Genomic DNA, 18,387 nt, shown 5'->3' on the forward strand with positions numbered 1-18,387 from the left:
AGCTTTTTAACAAAAGGTAGACATTAACTGATATTGAGTCATACTTAATATAATATATTATAATATACTATAATAGTGGCATCCACCAAAAGGAAAAGATAACCTAAGACAAACGGTTGATTCAGAAATGAAACAGGGCTTGTATCAGTTTACTAGTTTACTTAAATTAACAGTTAAGGATCCGTTTTAAGAGGGTTAGGTGTATGCTATTGATTATTGAATGAAGATGGAATCACATTTGAAAGGTTATGTGGATGCATAATCAATCAACGGTGTCGGTTATTTATAACATCTCATGGGACTTCCCAAGACAATGATTCGAACGTCGTATAGTCACTTGGGAGTCAGCTAAACCAATCCACGACTCCAAACCACACTAATACACTACTGACAATACTGACAAGATTATAACCTTAAAATGTTATTTCCAGCTACATTTTCAGTTAAAGTCATGGTGCAAAGCTTTGAGACATGAAAGCTGAACTTCAAACCTATTTAATAAAAATAAACTGTTTGAGAGAACCCATCACCCGCAGAGAAAGATAGTGGATATAATAGTGGCCACTGGCCAGGAGCCAAGTAGGTGCAAGGAGAAACATTTACATTTAAATTTGAGTCATTTAGCAGACACTCTTATCCAGAGCGACTTACAGGAGCAATTAGGGTTAAGTGCCTTGCTCAAGGGCACATCGGCAGATTTTTCACCTAGTCGGCTCGGGGATTAGAACCAGCGACCTTTCGGTTACTGGCACAACGCTCTTAACCACTAAGCTACCTGCCGCCCAAAAAAACATACCCGAGCTTGCATTTTAAGCAGTCAACTACTGTGGTTGGCTTAGAATATAAATCATAATGTTCATCAAGCTTCATATCGGGGTATTCTATATTGATAGGTAGGCTGTAGAGTTTTCAGGAAGTATTTTTATTTAATTTTTTTACGCAGAGAGATGCATTGATGATAAAAGACCTGACCACATGGCATGCCCCAAACTACTGCATTTGACAAAACAAAAACAAGTCCAATACTGGCATAGCAATGTAAAAGGTTTATATAAATACATTTAGGCAGTTACACAATACTATATGTCAATACATTATTCTACAATGTTGCAGTGATCGTGAGTGGAACGAGGCATGATTTTAAAAAGCAACATCTTTCAGCAACAAACATTGTATTATTAATATTAAGCGTAGCACAATACATTACATTTACGTCATTTAGCAGACAGGTTAAGGGTTAAGTGCCTTGCTCAAGGGCACATCGACATATTTTTCACCTAGTTCGCTCGGGGATTAGAACCAGCGACCTTCGGTTACTGGCACAACGCTCCTAACCACTAAGCTACCTACCGTCCCAATACTGGACTAACGTTACTCCTTATAGTCCAAGGACCGTGCATGTTCTGTTTAGAGGTGAATTGGCTCTGGAAGCCAAAAAGAGCCAAATACACCATCTAAAAGTGAATTGATTCTCAATTGCAGTACGGTTCTAGAAACATAAATCACTCTCCTTTTCATATCACATCAAAAATAAATTTCACTAATGCAAAAATAAACACTTGCTGTACACTGTTTTAACCGGCTTTATCACAGTTGTAGACGACAGTATTTTTCAGTGACAACACGTTTACACAGGTGTTCGGAGACGCAGATAGCTAGTTTGCACAGGTAGTCCACTCTGTCTGCCATCTGGGGCGGCAGGTAGCTTAGTGGTTAAGAGCATTGTGCCAGTAACCGAAAGGTCGCTGGTTCTAATCCCAGAGCCGACTAGGTGAAAAATCTGTTGATGTGCCCTTGAGCAAGGCACTTAACCCTAATTGCTCTGGATAAGAGCGTCTGCTAAATGACTAATTTATTTATTTATCTGTTTTCCGTAAACATGCGCCGTAACATGGACATATGGCCGTGTGGGTACCTTAACCTTAACCCTATAAAAAAAAGGTGTGTATCAATTTAACCTTTTATTTTTAGAAGAAAATAAAATCTTGCTGATATGAAAAGGTCCTTATATAGTTCCCAAACCGTACCGCAAGCGATGCGTGTTACAGGTTATATTACTGCACAATCCAGAACAAAATGAATCCCGCTACACATTAGCAACATCTTCGGTTGTTTACTATTGGTACGCACAGCAAAACCAACTCACAAGTTGAAAAAAAAATATATATATACACGCATGCAACACACACTGCCACCTATTCCAGCAGATGAGCCGAAGCGGTGCGGTTTGCCTCCCAATGAAATTAACTTCTGCCCGGAACGCATACGGTTTTAAGCAACCGGTGTGGCACAAGGTGTCACGGAACACCAGAAGTACATTCAAGTACATTCATTTCCAATGGAACTTATAATAAATAATAATGTGCCATTTAGCAGACGCTTTTATCCAAAGCGACTTACAGTCATGTGTGCATACATTTTTTAACGTATGGGTGGTCCCGGGGATCGAACCCACTACCCTGGCGTTACGAGCGCCATGCTCTACCAATTAGCAGCATCGCGTTGCAGAGGCAGTTGCGGTGCGTTCTGTGTGGTGCATACGTTGGATTTACCCATCGTATGCATGCGTAGACTTAAAGAAACAGTAGTAAAAAAGGTCAATGTTGAATGTAAGGATTGCATAATGAAAAAAAGTTTGACTGGAGAATGTTTTATGCTGCATTGATGTTAGTCTGGCCAAGACCTAATGGTCAGACAGTGTCGGGGCTCTTAAGAAGAAAAAAGAAAAAAAACTCCCCCATACAGAAGTAGCCTTCCTCCAATGACATCAAATCAAATGTTATTTGTCACATGCGCCGAATACAACAGGTATGGGTAAAGTTCACCTTAGGTAGGGGTAAAGTGACTATGCATAGATAATAAACAGAGAGTAGCAGCAGCGTATGTGATGAGTAAAGGAATGTGAATGTATGCTGGTATGTGTGGCTTCAATATGCGTGTGTTTTGGAGTGTCAGTGTAGCGTGTGGTTGGAGTCCAGTGAGTGTTCATCGAGCCTGTGCAAGAGAGTCAGTAAAAAAATTATAATCAGAAAATAAGGGGGTCAATGTAAATAGTCCAGGTAGACATTTGATTAACTGTTTAGCTGTCTTATGGCTTGGTGGTAGAAGCTGTTCAGGAGCCTTTTGGTCCTTGACTTGGTGCATCTGTTCTGCTTGCCATGCCAGAGCAGAGAGAACATGTGTAATGTAATGGAACAATAATAATAATAATATGCCATTTAGCAGACGCTTTTATCCAAAGCGACTTACAGTCATGCGTGCATACATTTTTTGTGTATGGGTGGTCCCGGGGATCGAACCCACTACCCTGGCGTTACAAGCGCCATGCTCTACCAACTGAGCTACAGAGGACCACATGAACAGTCATGATCAAGGGCTACATGAAGCGATACAACTGACGATTTCTATAACAGCCAGCATCGCATTAAATGGTGGAAAATATATAGAGAAATCCTTAGCTAATGTAATGGCTGCGTTGGTTAAAACAAGCAGGCTACAGCCATCACTTACCTGCTAAAATGTCATGTTCACCTGGAAGCTAAAACGTTGGCTGGAGATTTTATTCTCTCCACAAAAATCGATAAAAATAAATAAATAAAAAAACCTGGAACTAAAAGTAGTGTCTCCTTTGAGAACGCCATTTGTTTCTTGGGGAAAACAGCGGGTGGACTTGGTCGTCCTGCTCCTGTAAGTCGCTCTGGTTAAGAGCGTCTGCTAAATGACTAAAATGTAAAATGTAATGTAAATGTCCTAGCCGACAGACGAAGATACAGTGTCAGGTCAGAGACGTTACCTAGCCAGCCTGCTGGGCTCCTCGTTTGGCCTAAGCTAGGGGACTGACCAACTAGCTATACAACTTGCAAAATGCCTTTTAAGTCCACAAAAATTCTGAGTCGATATCCATCCAAATTCATAAATATCTGAAAACTCTGCCAACATGAAAACTTAACAGAAACGTAGTAACTAGTGCTAGTAGTAGCCACGTTTTCTACAGGCTGCCAAACAGTTAGCCAACTAGTATTGCTAGCCAAACAATCATGTGTACGCGATACATCCGGCCCTCATCCAAAGATATGTAATGTATCACCCTGAAACCACAACATTGGTTGTTGGCTAGTCTGTGATAGCTTAGTTAGCTAGCTAGCTACTTGGCCTTGCGTCTTCAACTTTCCGCAAACATCAGGCCGCCATTTTGGATTTCCTGTATCGTGTTGCATTAGCGCCGTATTCTACAGAGACCAAACCGACAGTTTCTACTTCCAGACAACGGTATTGTCCGTTTTAAATCAAAGATATGAACAACAAATCATCTCTTCTGTCCTGTGAAATAGATTTTTGTGACATACCTTCCGTTGTTTTTGTTTGTTTTCTATGTAGATATCTCGTTGTTTACTGAACTTTCCTCTCTTCCGGCGGCTCCCGGACGCTTGACCAAAGATTCTTCTTCTTCTGTGTGTTTAATGGCGGACTACAACCCAAAAGGGTGTAATGCCGCCACCAACTGGACGGGTTGAAACCAAAACAAGGTTAAAATAAAATCCAGACCTGATTGGGAAACTAACTTAATCAACCCAAATAAAAATATTACATTGACAAAACAAAAACTCCCACTTCTTCCTTCAATTCTCCATATCTCCCTTCTCAGGCTCTATGGCCTGAGGGGGTGGTACGGCTTGTGACAATATTCCATGTAACTCCTTCGCAGATAAATCTTTCAGCCCCAGGAACCGCTCCGCCGCTTCCACAATGATTTATATCTTCCTGGACCTTCTCTCCACCTTGGCAGTGCCATTTATCACCATAGCTATAAAGGCCACAAAGTCCACCTTCTTAACCTTTAAAATGTCAGGGTCCTGCTGGTGAAAGGCAACCCCTGCAGCCTGCAGTGAAGGCCTATCCACCACCATGGACTCTTCAGGAGCACCATTCAAACCCTCAACCCTTTTAACAGCTGCTGCATAAGAAATACTCTGGACAGCCCTGACTTTGGCCACCTCATTCTCTTTCACCCTTGTGGGGCATTCGAAAGATATGGCTTCATGGTTCCCACCACAATTGCAACATGTCACATTTTCATCACTTTTATAACACATAATATGATCTTTTCCACAACTTGGACATCTCGGCCTCTCCCTTCTGCAAACACTTGAAACATGACCAAAAGCTTTACAGTGATCACACTGCATTGGTCTTGGGATAGATGCTCTGACTCTGTAGTTAATATACCCAAACTGCACTTGAGTGGGGAGAGACTCCATATAAAAAAACTAAAGAACACAGACTTTTTCTTCATTCACCACATGATTAATCCGACGTGCATCAATCACTCCAGGAATATTTTTAATTTCTTCAACATCTACTTCCCACGAGACTCCAGATATAACCCCTTTGAGGGGTGACCTCTTCCTAAGAGACACACACGACACTTCAAACTTATGTCCATTGCTCGTGTTTCATGGCCCAAGCAGGTCTCTTCTTCTTATTGGTGTCCTTTAGTAGTGGTTTCCTTGCAGCAATTCGACCATGAAGGCCTGACTCACACAGTCCCCTCTGAACAGTTGATGTTGAGATGTGTCTGTTACTTGAACTCTGTGAAGCATTTATTTGGGCTGCAATTTCTGAGGCTGGTAACTCTAATGAACTTATCCTCTGCAGCAGAGGTAACTCTGGGTCTTCCATTCCTGTGGCGGTCCTCATGAGAGCCAGTTTCATCATAGCGCTTGATGGTTTTTGCGACTGCACTTGTAGAAACGTTCAAAGTTCTTGAAATCTTCCGGATTGACTGACCTTCATGTCTTAAAGTAATGATGGACTGTCGTTTCTCTTTGCTTATTTGAGCTGTTCTTGCCATAATATGGACTTGGCCTTTTACCAAATAGGGCTATCTTCTGTATACCAACCCTACCTTGTCACAACACAACTGATTGGCTCAAACGCATTAAGAAGGAAAGAAATTCCACAAATTAACTTTTAAGAAGGCACACCTGTTAATTGAAATGCATTCCAGGTGACTACCTCATGAAGCTGGTTGAGAGAATGCCAAGAGTGTGCAAAGCGGTCATCAAGGCAAAGGGTGGCTACTTTGAACAATCTCAAATATAACATTTATTTTGATTTGTTTAACACTTTTTTGGTTACTACATGATTCCATATGTGCTATTTCATAGTTCTGATGTCTTCACCATTATTCTACAATGTAGGAAATAGTTAAAAAAATAAAGAAAAACCCTGGAATGAGTAGGTGTGTTAATAATAATAATACGCCATTTACAGTGGCGGTTTTACACGGAGGCCGGGGGAGGCCCGTGCCTCCCTGGAAATGTCCCTGGCCACCCCTGTGGCCCCCCCGTGCTGACCAAATAAAAAATTATGAATGTATAACTATTTTACACGCGAGCGCCAAAAGCGGAACTAATGCAACGCTCTACACGGCAACGTTCTACACGGGTAAATTAGAGTGGCGCACCCGAAGGTCGAAGGTAAGCAAAACGATTTAATATCATAAGTGACTTGTTGTTCTTGCACATAGCCTACATGTTCCTTTTGTTCCTCACACATAAATCAAATCAAGTTTTTAAATGTCTGGTCTCGATTTGTTTAGAAATGTAATCATATCTAAGCAAACTCATCGAAGCAGAAGCAAATATCCAAATGTTAGTAGGCTATCCTTGCTAGGTCTACACAATGTTGTGATGTTAACCACGTAACTTCATCCGTCTTGGCTGTTGCATCGCGATAACAAATACATTTTTAGTAAAGTAATCAACAGGTTATCTGCCAGTGTTAAGTAGGGAGGGATGGTTAGGTAACAAAATGTAATGCATGCCCCTACGTTTTTTCTTCTTCTAATAGTTATCATGAAACGAGGAAGGGACATAAAGTCATTTTTTGCCCCAGCAAACAAAAAAGTTAGATAGAGTTTATGATTTTATTCTTTTGAATTATCTCTGCCAAACATCTATGTACTACAAATCTTCAAGCTCCACAGATGTTTTATGGCATCCACTAAACCTCTTTAGATATTTGTAAATTATACAGTGTGATACCTTTCAACGAAAGTTTATTTTATTTTTTACCAACTATGATTTTTCCTTTTGAAAACAAGCAAAGCAAGAAAAAAAAGAAACAAAATCACTCCAATCATTGCACACTTGTGTCGTTCAGACTTTGCAGGTCCAGCTTTGACATGATGATCTAACTAACACTAATATTGTAACTAATATTGTAACTGAAATATGTATGATCCTATGATGAGCGATTGCTTACTTCCCTTTCACTCTTAAAAAATGACTGAAAAAAAATGTGTATAAAAAGGTATATGTAGTATATGTTTGTTTAGTGAGCATTCATGCTGTCATTTTTTCCTAATGTGAACTATGGTGGAAATGTGCTGTCCTAAATGGACTTGCCCATATATGTTGTAAAGCCTTTTTTTGTACACCTGCTCATCAACTGACAGTGAAGTACACAAAGACACAGACACACACACACACACACACAGACACCTGTAATATTCTTGTTTTCATGTTGTTGCTGATATCCATCAGCGTTGTTCATATTGCTACATTGTGTTGACATGATTGTTGCTTTTAAACGAATGTTAACTTAATGTTTATTGTCTGCATCCTATTGGACTACTGGATGTTAATGTGTAACACGTTTCCCTGTTTATGTGCTTTAGCAATACTGTATGTCAATATGGTCATGCTAGTAAAGCCTCTTTGAATTGAATTTCTTTTCTGATTTGGTTTATTTTACCTAAATGGATACAGGGTAGTGTGTTTTGTTTATAAATCACTCAGAAAGTTTTCTTTCTTAAAACAAAATGTGGAATCAACTGTCCACAGTAGTGGGGCTTCCATAAATAGGAAATGGCACATTGTTGTACCCTTTGTTGTATCCTGGAGTTTTGTTCACATTGAATATGAACCCTGTATTTGTACCCTGTACTTTTTTTTTTTTTTTTTTTTTTTTTCATTTTTATGGCACTATCTCTCTTGCATCTGCACTCTTGTACAAAATACGTGTTATAATAAATGTCATATGATTTTAAAGTAAAATAAAGTTTATAATCTTTGAATATCATGTGTTGCCAGTTTTTTTATGTGTGCCCCCCTGATTTAAACACTGGCCCCTCCTTGGCCCCCCTAGTAAAATGTGTCTAGAACCGCCACTGGCCATTTAGCAGACGCTTTTATCCAAAGCGACTTACAGTCGTGCGTGCATACATTTTTGTGTATGGATGGTCCCGGGGATCAAACCCACTACCTTAGCGTTACAAGCGCCGTGCCCTACCAGCTGAGCTACAGAGGACCACCGGATGTATGTTCAAACCTTTGACTGGTACTGTACATACATACATACATACCATATACAGAAGAAATACAGAAAAATGAAATAGAAGGCATTTTAACCCAGTCTGACACAAAGAGAAGATTCATGTGGGAGACAAGACTATACGCAATCTATTAACGTTTGCATATTTCCGTGGGAGACAAGACTATACGCAATCTATTAACGTTTACATATTTCCGTGGGAGACAAGACTATACGCAATCTATTAACGTTTACATATTTCCGTGGGAGACAAGACTATACGCAATCTATTAACGTTTACATATTTCCGTTAGGGAACGCCTACTCTGTGAATTGCGCGTGTGCAATAACTCAATTCGCCTTTTCACTCCTAAACAACGCAATTTTTTTACACCTTTGGCAAAGGGTAATGTCTACAAAACGTAGTTCACTCTGTTCATAACAGATTCTAGTTTTGGAAACAGAAAACTGTATTGAGATCAAATGTTTCATCGATGAGAAAATCTCCACTCACTCCATATTTGGTAGTGAGTGGAAACGCCAAGCGAATGCTTCATATTTACACATCCGGTGAAATATCGGTCTCATAGTTCTATCTGTGGCTTGACTAAAACATTCATTTATTTCACTCCTCCCATGACAGTTATTTATTTTGCTCTTTTGCACCCCAGTATCTCTATTTGCACATAATCTCTTGCACATCTAGCATTCCAGTGTTAATACTAATTGTAATTATTTTACACTATAGCCTATTTATTGCCTTACCTCCATAACTTGCTACATTTGCACACACTGTATATATATTTTCTGTTGTATTTCTGACTTTATGTTTTTTACCCCATATGTAACTCTGTGTTGTTTTTATTGCACTACTATGCTTTATCTTGGCCAGGTCGCAGTTGTAAATGAGAACTTGTTCTCAACTGGCTTACCTGGTTAAATAAAGGTGAAATAAAAAATAAATAAAAAAACACACAGACCCAGCCAAATAAAAACAGAGCTGTTGATGGGAAGAACTTGCATTAAAATGTTTCACCAGAAGGGGGTACCCTAGCCCTAGAACAACATCAAATTCACAGGAAGTAACTGACCAAGTTATAAAGTATGGGTTAGCTCCTCAAGCTAATGTTATAGGCTTTAGCTCAGAGGGTTAACACAGTTTTAATGCATGCAGGAGGGACCCAGGTTCAAATCAGCACCACTGATGAGTTATCCACCAGGGCGGCAGGTAGCTTAGTGGGTAAGAGCGTTGTGCCAGTAACCGAAAGGTCGCTGGTTCTAATCCCCGAGCCGACTAGGTGAAAAATCTGTCGATGTGCCCTTGAGCAAGGCACTTAACCCTAATTGCTCCTGTAAGTCGCTCTGGATAAGAGCGTCTGCTAAATGACTAAAATGTAAATGTAGGTGGAGGTGTGGCAGGAGGAGGAGGAGGATGGAGAGATGATGGAGGATGAAAGGAGATGAACAGATGGGGTGATTTGTGTGGTGGATGAGATGAGTCCATTGCCAAAGTGAGACTTTATTAGTCCGTAGCGTCTGTGTTCACCCCATTGCCAGGAGTAGGAGTAGCTGTCTAGTGTGTAAAATGATCCTGTTGCGAATGATGTGCTGAAGTCTACTGCCATCTGACGTCACTGTGCTACCCACTACCTCCCATCACAGGGCAGACAGACACACAGGCCAAGCACATCTATATCTGCTCCACTGAAACTATAAAAACAACATGCCTTTCTACACTCCAATCTCAGCTCTTTGTGTCTGAGCCTCACCACCTTTTCATTGTCAGTTGGCCACACTCATATTTCTATATTTCCCCGGGGGTCATAATGCTATGGCTGTTTCCCCTACTGACAGATATCCCGGGGGTCATAATGCTATGGCTGTTTCCCCTACTGACAGATATCCCGGGGGTCATAATGCTATGGCTGTTCCCCCTACTGACAGATATCCTGGGGGTCATAATGCTATGGCTGTTTCCCCTACTGACAGATATCCTGGGGGTCATAATGCTATGGCTGTTCCCCCTACTGACAGATATCCCGGGGGTCATAATGCTATGGCTGTTTCCCCTACTGACAGATATCCCGGGGGTCATAATGCTATGGCTGTTCCCCCTACTGACAGATATCCCGGGGGTCATAATGCTATGGCTGTTCCCCCTACTGACTGATATCCCGGGGGTCATAATGCTATGGCTGTTCCCCCTACTGACAGATATCCCGGGGGTCATAATGCTATGGCTGTTCCCCCTACTGACTGATATCCCGGGGGTCATAATGCTATGGCTGTTCCCCCTACTGACAGATATCCTGGGGGTCATAATGCTATGGCTGTTTCCCCTACTGACAGATATCCCGGGGGTCATAATGCTATGGCTGTTCCCCCTACTGACAGATATCCTGGGGGTCATAATGCTATGGCTGTTTCCCCTACTGACAGATATCCTGGGGGTCATAATGCTATGGCTGTTCCCCCTACTGACAGATATCCCGGGGGTCATAATGCTATGGCTGTTTCCCCTACTGACAGATATCCCGGGGGTCATAATGCTATGGCTGTTCCCCCTACTGACAGATATCCCGGGGGTCATAATGCTATGGCTGTTCCCCTACTGACTGATATCCCGGGGGTCATAATGCTATGGCTGTTCCCCCTACTGACAGATATCCTGGGGGTCATAATGCTATGGCTGTTCCCCCTACTGACAGATATCCCGGGGGTCATAATGCTATGGCTGTTCCCCCTACTGACAGATATCCCGGGGGTCATAATGCTATGGCTGTTCCCCCTACTGACAGATATCCCGGGGGTCATAATGCTATGGCTGTTCCCCCTACTGACAGATATCCTGGGGGTCATAATGCTATGGCTGTTCCCCCTACTGACTGATATCCCGGGGGTCATAATGCTATGGCTGTTCCCCCTACTGACAGATATCCCGGGGGTCATAATGCTATGGCTGTTCCCCCTACTGACAGATATCCCGGGGGTCATAATGCTATGGCTGTTCCCCCTACTGACAGATATCCTGGGGGTCATAATGCTATGGCTGTTCCCCCTACTGACAGATATCCTGGGGGTCATAATGCTATGGCTGTTCCCCCTACTGACAGATATCCCGGGGGTCATAATGCTATGGCTGTTCCCCCTACTGACAGATATCCCGGGGGTCATAATGCTATGGCTGTTCCCCCTACTGACAGATATCCTGGGGGTCATAATGCTATGGCTGTTCCCCCTACTGACAGATATCCCGGGGGTCATAATGCTATGGCTGTTCCCCCTTAGTGTAGAGATAGTTAGTGGTGATAGTGATAGTGATAGGTTAGTGTAGAGATAGTTAGTGGTGATAGTGATAGTGATAGGTTAGTGTATAGATAGTTAGTGGTGATAGTGATAGTGATAGGTTAGTGTAGAGATAGTTAGTGGTGATAGTGATAGTGATAGGTTAGTGTAGAGATAGTTAGTGGTGATAGTGATAGTGATAGGTTAGTGTAGAGATAGTTAGTGGTGATAGTGATAGTGATAGGTTAGTGTAGAGATAGTTAGTGGTGACAGTGATAGTGATAGGTTAGTGTAGAGATAGTTAGTGGTGATAGTGATAGTGATAGGTTAGTGTAGAGATAGTTAGTGGTGATAGTGATAGTGATAGGTTAGTGTAGAGATAGTTAGTGGTGATAGTGATAGGTTAGTGTAGAGATAGTTAGTGGTGATAGTGATAGTGATAGGTTAGTGTAGAGATAGTTAGTGGTGATAGTGATAGTGATAGGTTAGTGTAGAGATAGTTAGTGGTGATAGTGATAGTGATAGGTTAGTGTAGAGATAGTTAGTGGTGATAGTGATAGTGATAGGTTAGTGTAGAGATAGTTAGTGGTGATAGTGATAGTGATAGGTTAGTGTAGAGATAGTTAGTGGTGATAGTGATAGTGATAGGTTACCGTAGAGATAGTTAGTGGTGATAGTGATAGTGATAGGTTAGCGTAGAGATAGTTAGTGGTGATAGTGATAGTGATAGGTTAGCGTAGAGATAGTTAGTGGTGATAGTGATAGTGATAGGTTAGCGTAGAGATAGTTAGTGGTGATAGTGATAGTGATAGGTTAGTGTAGAGATAGTTAGTGGTGATAGTGATAGGTTAGTGTAGAGATAGTTAGTGGTGATAGTGATAGTGATAGGTTAGTGTAGAGATAGTTAGTGGTGATAGTGATAGTGATAGGTTAGTGTAGAGATAGTTAGTGGTGATAGTGATAGTGATAGGTTAGCGTAGAGATAGTTAGTGGTGATAGTGATAGTGATAGGTTAGCGTAGAGATAGTTAGTGGTGATAGTGATAGTGATAGGTTAGTGTAGAGATAGTTAGTGGTGATAGTGATAGTGATAGGTTAGCGTAGAGATAGTTAGTGGTGATAGTGATAGTGATAGGTTAGTGTAGAGATAGTTAGTGGTGATAGTGATAGTGTGGTTAGTGTAGAGATAGTTAGTGGTGATAGTGATAGTGATAGGTTAGTGTAGAGATAGTTAGTGGTGATAGTGATAGTGATAGGTTAGTGTAGAGATAGTTAGTGGTGATAGTGATAGTGATAGTGATAGGTTAGTGTAGAGATAGTTAGTGGTGATAGTGATAGTGATAGGTTAGTGTAGAGATAGTTAGTGGTGATAGTGATAGGTTAGTGTAGAGATAGTTAGTGGTGATAGTGATAGTGATAGGTTAGTGTAGAGATAGTTAGTGGTGATAGTGATAGGTTAGTGTAGAGATAGTTAGTGGTGATAGTGATAGTGATAGGTTAGTGTAGAGATAGTTAGTGGTGATAGTGATAGTGATAGGTTAGTGTAGAGATAGTTAGTGGTGATAGTGATAGTGTGGTTAGTGTAGAGATAGTTAGTGGTGATAGTGATAGTGATAGGTTAGTGTAGAGATAGTTAGTGGTGATAGTGATAGTGATAGGTTAGTGTAGAGATAGTTAGTGGTGATAGTGATAGGTTAGTGTAGAGATAGTTAGTGGTGATAGTGATAGTGATAGGTTAGTGTAGAGATAGTTAGTGGTGATAGTGATAGTGATAGGTTAGTGTAGAGATAGTTAGTGGTGATAGTGATAGTGATAGGTTAGTGTAGAGATAGTTAGTGGTGATAGTGATAGTGATAGGTTAGTGTAGAGATAGTTAGTGGTGATAGTGATAGTGATAGGTTAGTGTAGAGATAGTTAGTGGTGATAGTGATAGTGATAGGTTAGTGTAGAGATAGTTAGTGGTGATAGTGATAGTGATAGGTTAGTGTAGAGATAGTTAGTGGTGATAGTGATAGTGATAGGTTAGTGTAGAGATAGTTAGTGGTGATAGTGATAGTGATAGGTTAGTGTAGAGATAGTTAGTGGTGATAGTGATAGTGATAGGTTAGTGTAGAGATAGTTAGTGGTGATAGTGATAGTGATAGGTTAGTGTAGAGATAGTTAGTGGTGATAGTGATAGTGATAGGTTAGTGTAGAGATAGTTAGTGGTGATAGTGATAGTGATAGGTTAGTGTAGAGATAGTTAGTGGTGATAGTGATAGTGATAGGTTAGTGTAGAGATAGTTAGTGGTGATAGTGATAGTGATAAGTTAGTGTAGAGATAGTTAGTGGTGATAGTGATAGTGATAGGTTAGTGTAGAGATAGTTAGTGGTGATAGTGATAGTGATAGGTTAGTGTAGAGATAGTTAGTGGTGATAGTGATAGTGATAGGTTAGTGTAGAGATAGTTAGTGGTGATAGTGATAGTGATAGGTTAGTGTAGAGATAGTTAGTGGTGATAGTGATAGTGATAGGTTAGTGTAGAGATAGTTAGTGGTAATAGTGATAGGTTAGTGTAGAGATAGTTAGTGGTGATAGTGATAGTGATAGGTTAGTGTAGATATAGTTAGTGGTGATAGTGATAGTGATAGGTTAGTGTAGAGATAGTTAGTGGTGATAGTGATAGTGTGGTTAGTGTAGAGATAGTTAGTGGTGATAGTGATAGTGATAGGTTAGTGTAGAGATAGTTAGTGGTGATAGTGATAGTGATAGGTTAGTGTAGAGATAGTTAGTGGTGATAGTGATAGTGATAGGTTAGTGTAGAGATAGTTAGTGGTGATAGTGATAGGTTAGTGTAGAGATAGTTAGTGGTGATAGTGATAGTGATAGGTTAGCGTAGAGATAGTTAGTGGTGATAGTGATAGGTTAGTGTAGAGATAGTTAGTGGTGATAGTGATAGTGATAGGTTAGTGTAGAGATAGTTAGTGGTGATAGTGATAGGTTAGTGTAGAGATAGTTAGTGGTGATAGTGATAGTGATAGGTTAGTGTAGAGATAGTTAGTGGTGATAGTGATAGTGATAGGTTAGTGTAGATATAGTTAGTGGTGATAGTGATTGTGATAGGTTAGTGTAGAGATAGTTAGTGGTGATAGTGATAGTGTGGTTAGTGTAGAGATAGTTAGTGGTGATAGTGATAGTGATAGGTTAGTGTAGAGATAGTTAGGGGTGATAGTGATAGTGATAGGTTAGTGTAGAGATAGTTAGTGGTGATAGTGATAGGTTAGTGTAGAGATAGTTAGTGGTGATAGTGATAGTGATAGGTTAGTGTAGAGATAGTTAGTGGTGATAGTGATAGTGATAGGTTAGTGTAGAGATAGTTAGTGGTGATAGTGATAGTGATAGGTTAGTGTAGAGATAGTTAGTGGTGATAGTGATAGTGATAGGTTAGTGTAGAGATAGTTAGTGGTGATAGTGATAGTGTGGTTAGTGTAGAGATAGTTAGTGGTGATAGTGATAGTGATAGGTTAGTGTAGAGATAATTAGTGGTGATAGTGATAGTGATAGGTTAGTGTAGAGATAGTTAGTGGTGATAGTGATAGTGATAGGTTAGTGTAGAGATAGTTAGTGGTGATAGTGATAGTGATAGGTTAGTGTAGAGATAGTTAGTGGTGATAGTGATAGTGATAGGTTAGTGTAGAGATAGTTAGTGGTGATAGTGATAGTGATATGTTAGTGTAGAGATAGTTAGTGGTGATAGTGATAGTGATAGGTTAGTGTAGAGATAGTTAGTGGTGATAGTGATAGTGATAGGTTAGTGTAGAGATAGTTAGTGGTGATAGTGATAGTGATAGGTTAGTGTAGAGATAGTTAGTGGTGATAGTGATAGGTTAGTGTAGAGATAGTTAGTGGTGATAGTGATAGTGATAGGTTAGTGTAGAGATAGTTAGTGGTGATAGTGATAGGTTAGTGTAGAGATAGTTAGTGGTGATAGTGATAGTGATAGGTTAGTGTAGAGATAGTTAGTGGTGATAGTGATAGTGATAGGTTAGTGTAGAGATAGTTAGTGGTGATAGTGATATTGATAGGTTAGTGTAGAGATAGTTAGTGGTGATAGTGATAGTGATAGGTTAGTGTAGAGATAGTTAGTGGTGATAGTGATAGTGATAGTGATAGGTTAGTGTAGAGATAGTTAGTGGTGATAGTGATAGTGATAGGTTAGTGTAGAGATAGTTAGTGGTGATAGTGATAGGTTAGTGTAGAGATAGTTAGTGGTGATAGTGATAGTGATAGGTTAGTGTAGAGATAGTTAGTGGTGATAGTGATAGTGATAGGTTAGTGTAGATATAGTTAGTGGTGATAGTGATAGTGATAGGTTAGTGTAGAGATAGTTAGTGGTGATAGTGATAGTGTGGTTAGTGTAGAGATAGTTAGTGGTGATAGTGATAGTGATAGGTTAGTGTAGAGATAGTTAGTGGTGATAGTGATAGTGATAGGTTAGTGTAGAGATAGTTAGTGGTGATAGTGATAGTGATAGGTTAGTGTAGAGATAGTTAGTGGTGATAGTGATAGTGATAGGTTAGTGTAGAGATAGTTAGTGGTGATAGTGATAGTGATAGGTTAGTGTAGAGATAGTTAGTGGTGATAGTGATAGTGATAGGTTAGTGTAGAGATAGTTAGTGGTGATAGTGATAGTGATAGGTTAGTGTAGAGATAGTTAGTGGTGATAGTGATAGTGTGGTTAGTGTAGAGATAGTTAGTGGTGATAGTGATAGTGATAGGTTAGTGTAGAGATAGTTAGTGGTGATAGTGATAGTGATAGGTTAGTGTAGAGATAGTTAGTGGTGATAGTGATAGTGATAGGTTAGTGTAGAGATAGTTAGTGGTGATAGTGATAGTGATAGGTTAGTGTAGAGATAGTTAGTGGTGATAGTGATAGTGATAGGTTAGTGTAGAGATAGTTAGTGGTGATAGTGATAGTGATAGGTTAGTGTAGAGATAGTTAGTGGTGATAGTGATAGTGATAGGTTAGTGTAGAGATAGTTAGTGGTGATAGTGATAGTGATAGGTTAGTGTAGAGATAGTTAGTGGTGATAGTGATAGTGATAGGTTAGTGTAGAGATAGTTAGTGGTGATAGTGATAGTGATAGGTTAGTGTAGAGATAGTTAGTGGTGATAGTGATAGTGATAGGTTAGTGTAGAGATAGTTAGTGGTGATAGTGATAGTGATAGGTTAGTGTAGAGATAGTTAGTGGTGATAGTGATAGTGATAGGTTATTGTAGAGATAGTTAGTGGTGATAGTGATAGTGATAGGTTAGTGTAGAGATAGTTAGTGGTGATAGTGATAGTGATAGGTTAGTGTAGAGATAGTTAGTGGTGATAGTGATAGTGATAGGTTAGTGTAGAGATAGTTAGTGGTGATAGTGATAGTGATAGGTTAGTGTAGAGATAGTTAGTGGTGATAGTGATAGTGATAGGTTAGCGTGGCTAGTATGAATATTTGAACACAGCTGTGGTCTTCAGTCTCCCTTACTGGCACTGACTGGCGCTGTCCAGAGTGACTGAGGGAGAGTATTCCTTACTCCATCCTGTTGCACCTACAGTCCCATCCTCACATGGGGTGTGTGTGTGTGTGTGTGTGTGTGTGTGTGTGTGTATGTGTGTGTGTGTGTGTGTGTGTGTGTGTGTTATTTTTGAATTGCTACACTGCTCCATCATACACAGGCCAACTGACCACGTTGTCCTGCTTGGTTGTTGCTACAGTGGCTTGCGAAAGTATTTACCCCCCTTTGGCATTTTGCCTATTTTGTTGCCTTACAACGTGGAATTAAAATTGATTTTGGGGGGGGGGTTTGTATCATTTGAGTTACACAACATGCCTACCACTTTGAAGATGCAAAATATTTTTTATTGTGAAACAAACTTCAGCGTGCATAACTATTCACCCCCCCCCCCCCCCCCCCCCAAAGTCAATACTTTGTAGAGACACCTTTTGCAGCAATTACAGCTGCAAGTCTCTTGGGGTATGTCTCTATAAGCTTGGCACATCTAGCCACTGGGATTTTTTCCCATTCTTCAAGGCAAAACTGCTCCAGCTCCTTCAAGTTGGATGGGTTCCGCTGGTGTACAGCAATCTTTAAGTCATACCACAGATTCTCAATTGGATTGAGGTCTGGGCTTTGACTAGGCCATTCCAAGACATTTAAATGTTTCCCCTTAAACCACTCAAGTGTTGCTTTAGCAGTATGCTTAGGGTTATTGTCTTGCTGAAAGGTGAACCTCCGTCCCAGTCTCAAATCTCTGGAAGACTGAAACAGGTTTCCCTCAAGAATTTCCCTGTATTTAGCGCCATCCATCATTCCTTCAATTCTGACCAGTTTCCCAGTCCCTGCCGATGGAAAAACATCCCCACAGCATGATGCTGCCACCACCATGCTTCACTGTGGGGATGGTGTTCTCGGGGTGATGAGAGGTGTTGGGTTTGCGCCAGACATAGCGTTTTCCTTGATGGCCAAAAAGCTCAATTTTAGTCTCATCTGACCAGAGTACCTTCTTCCATATGTTTGGGGAGTCTCCCACATGCCTTTTGGCGAACACTAAACGTGTTTTTTTTTTTTTCTCCTTTAAGCAATGGCTTTTTTCTGGCCACTCTTCCCTAAAGCCCAGCTCTGTGGAGTGTATGGCTTAAAGTGGTCCTATGGACAGATACTCCAATCTCCACTTTGCAGCTCCTTCAGGGTTATCTTTGGTCTCTTTGTTGCCTCTCTGATTAATGCCCTCCTTGCCTGGTCCGTGAGTTTTGGTGGGCGG

The sequence above is a fragment of the Coregonus lavaretus genome (genome assembly GCF_964263955.1).
Source record: "Coregonus lavaretus genome assembly, contig: HAP1_SCAFFOLD_2269, whole genome shotgun sequence".
In the NCBI taxonomy this organism is placed as follows: Eukaryota; Metazoa; Chordata; class Actinopteri; order Salmoniformes; family Salmonidae; genus Coregonus; species Coregonus lavaretus.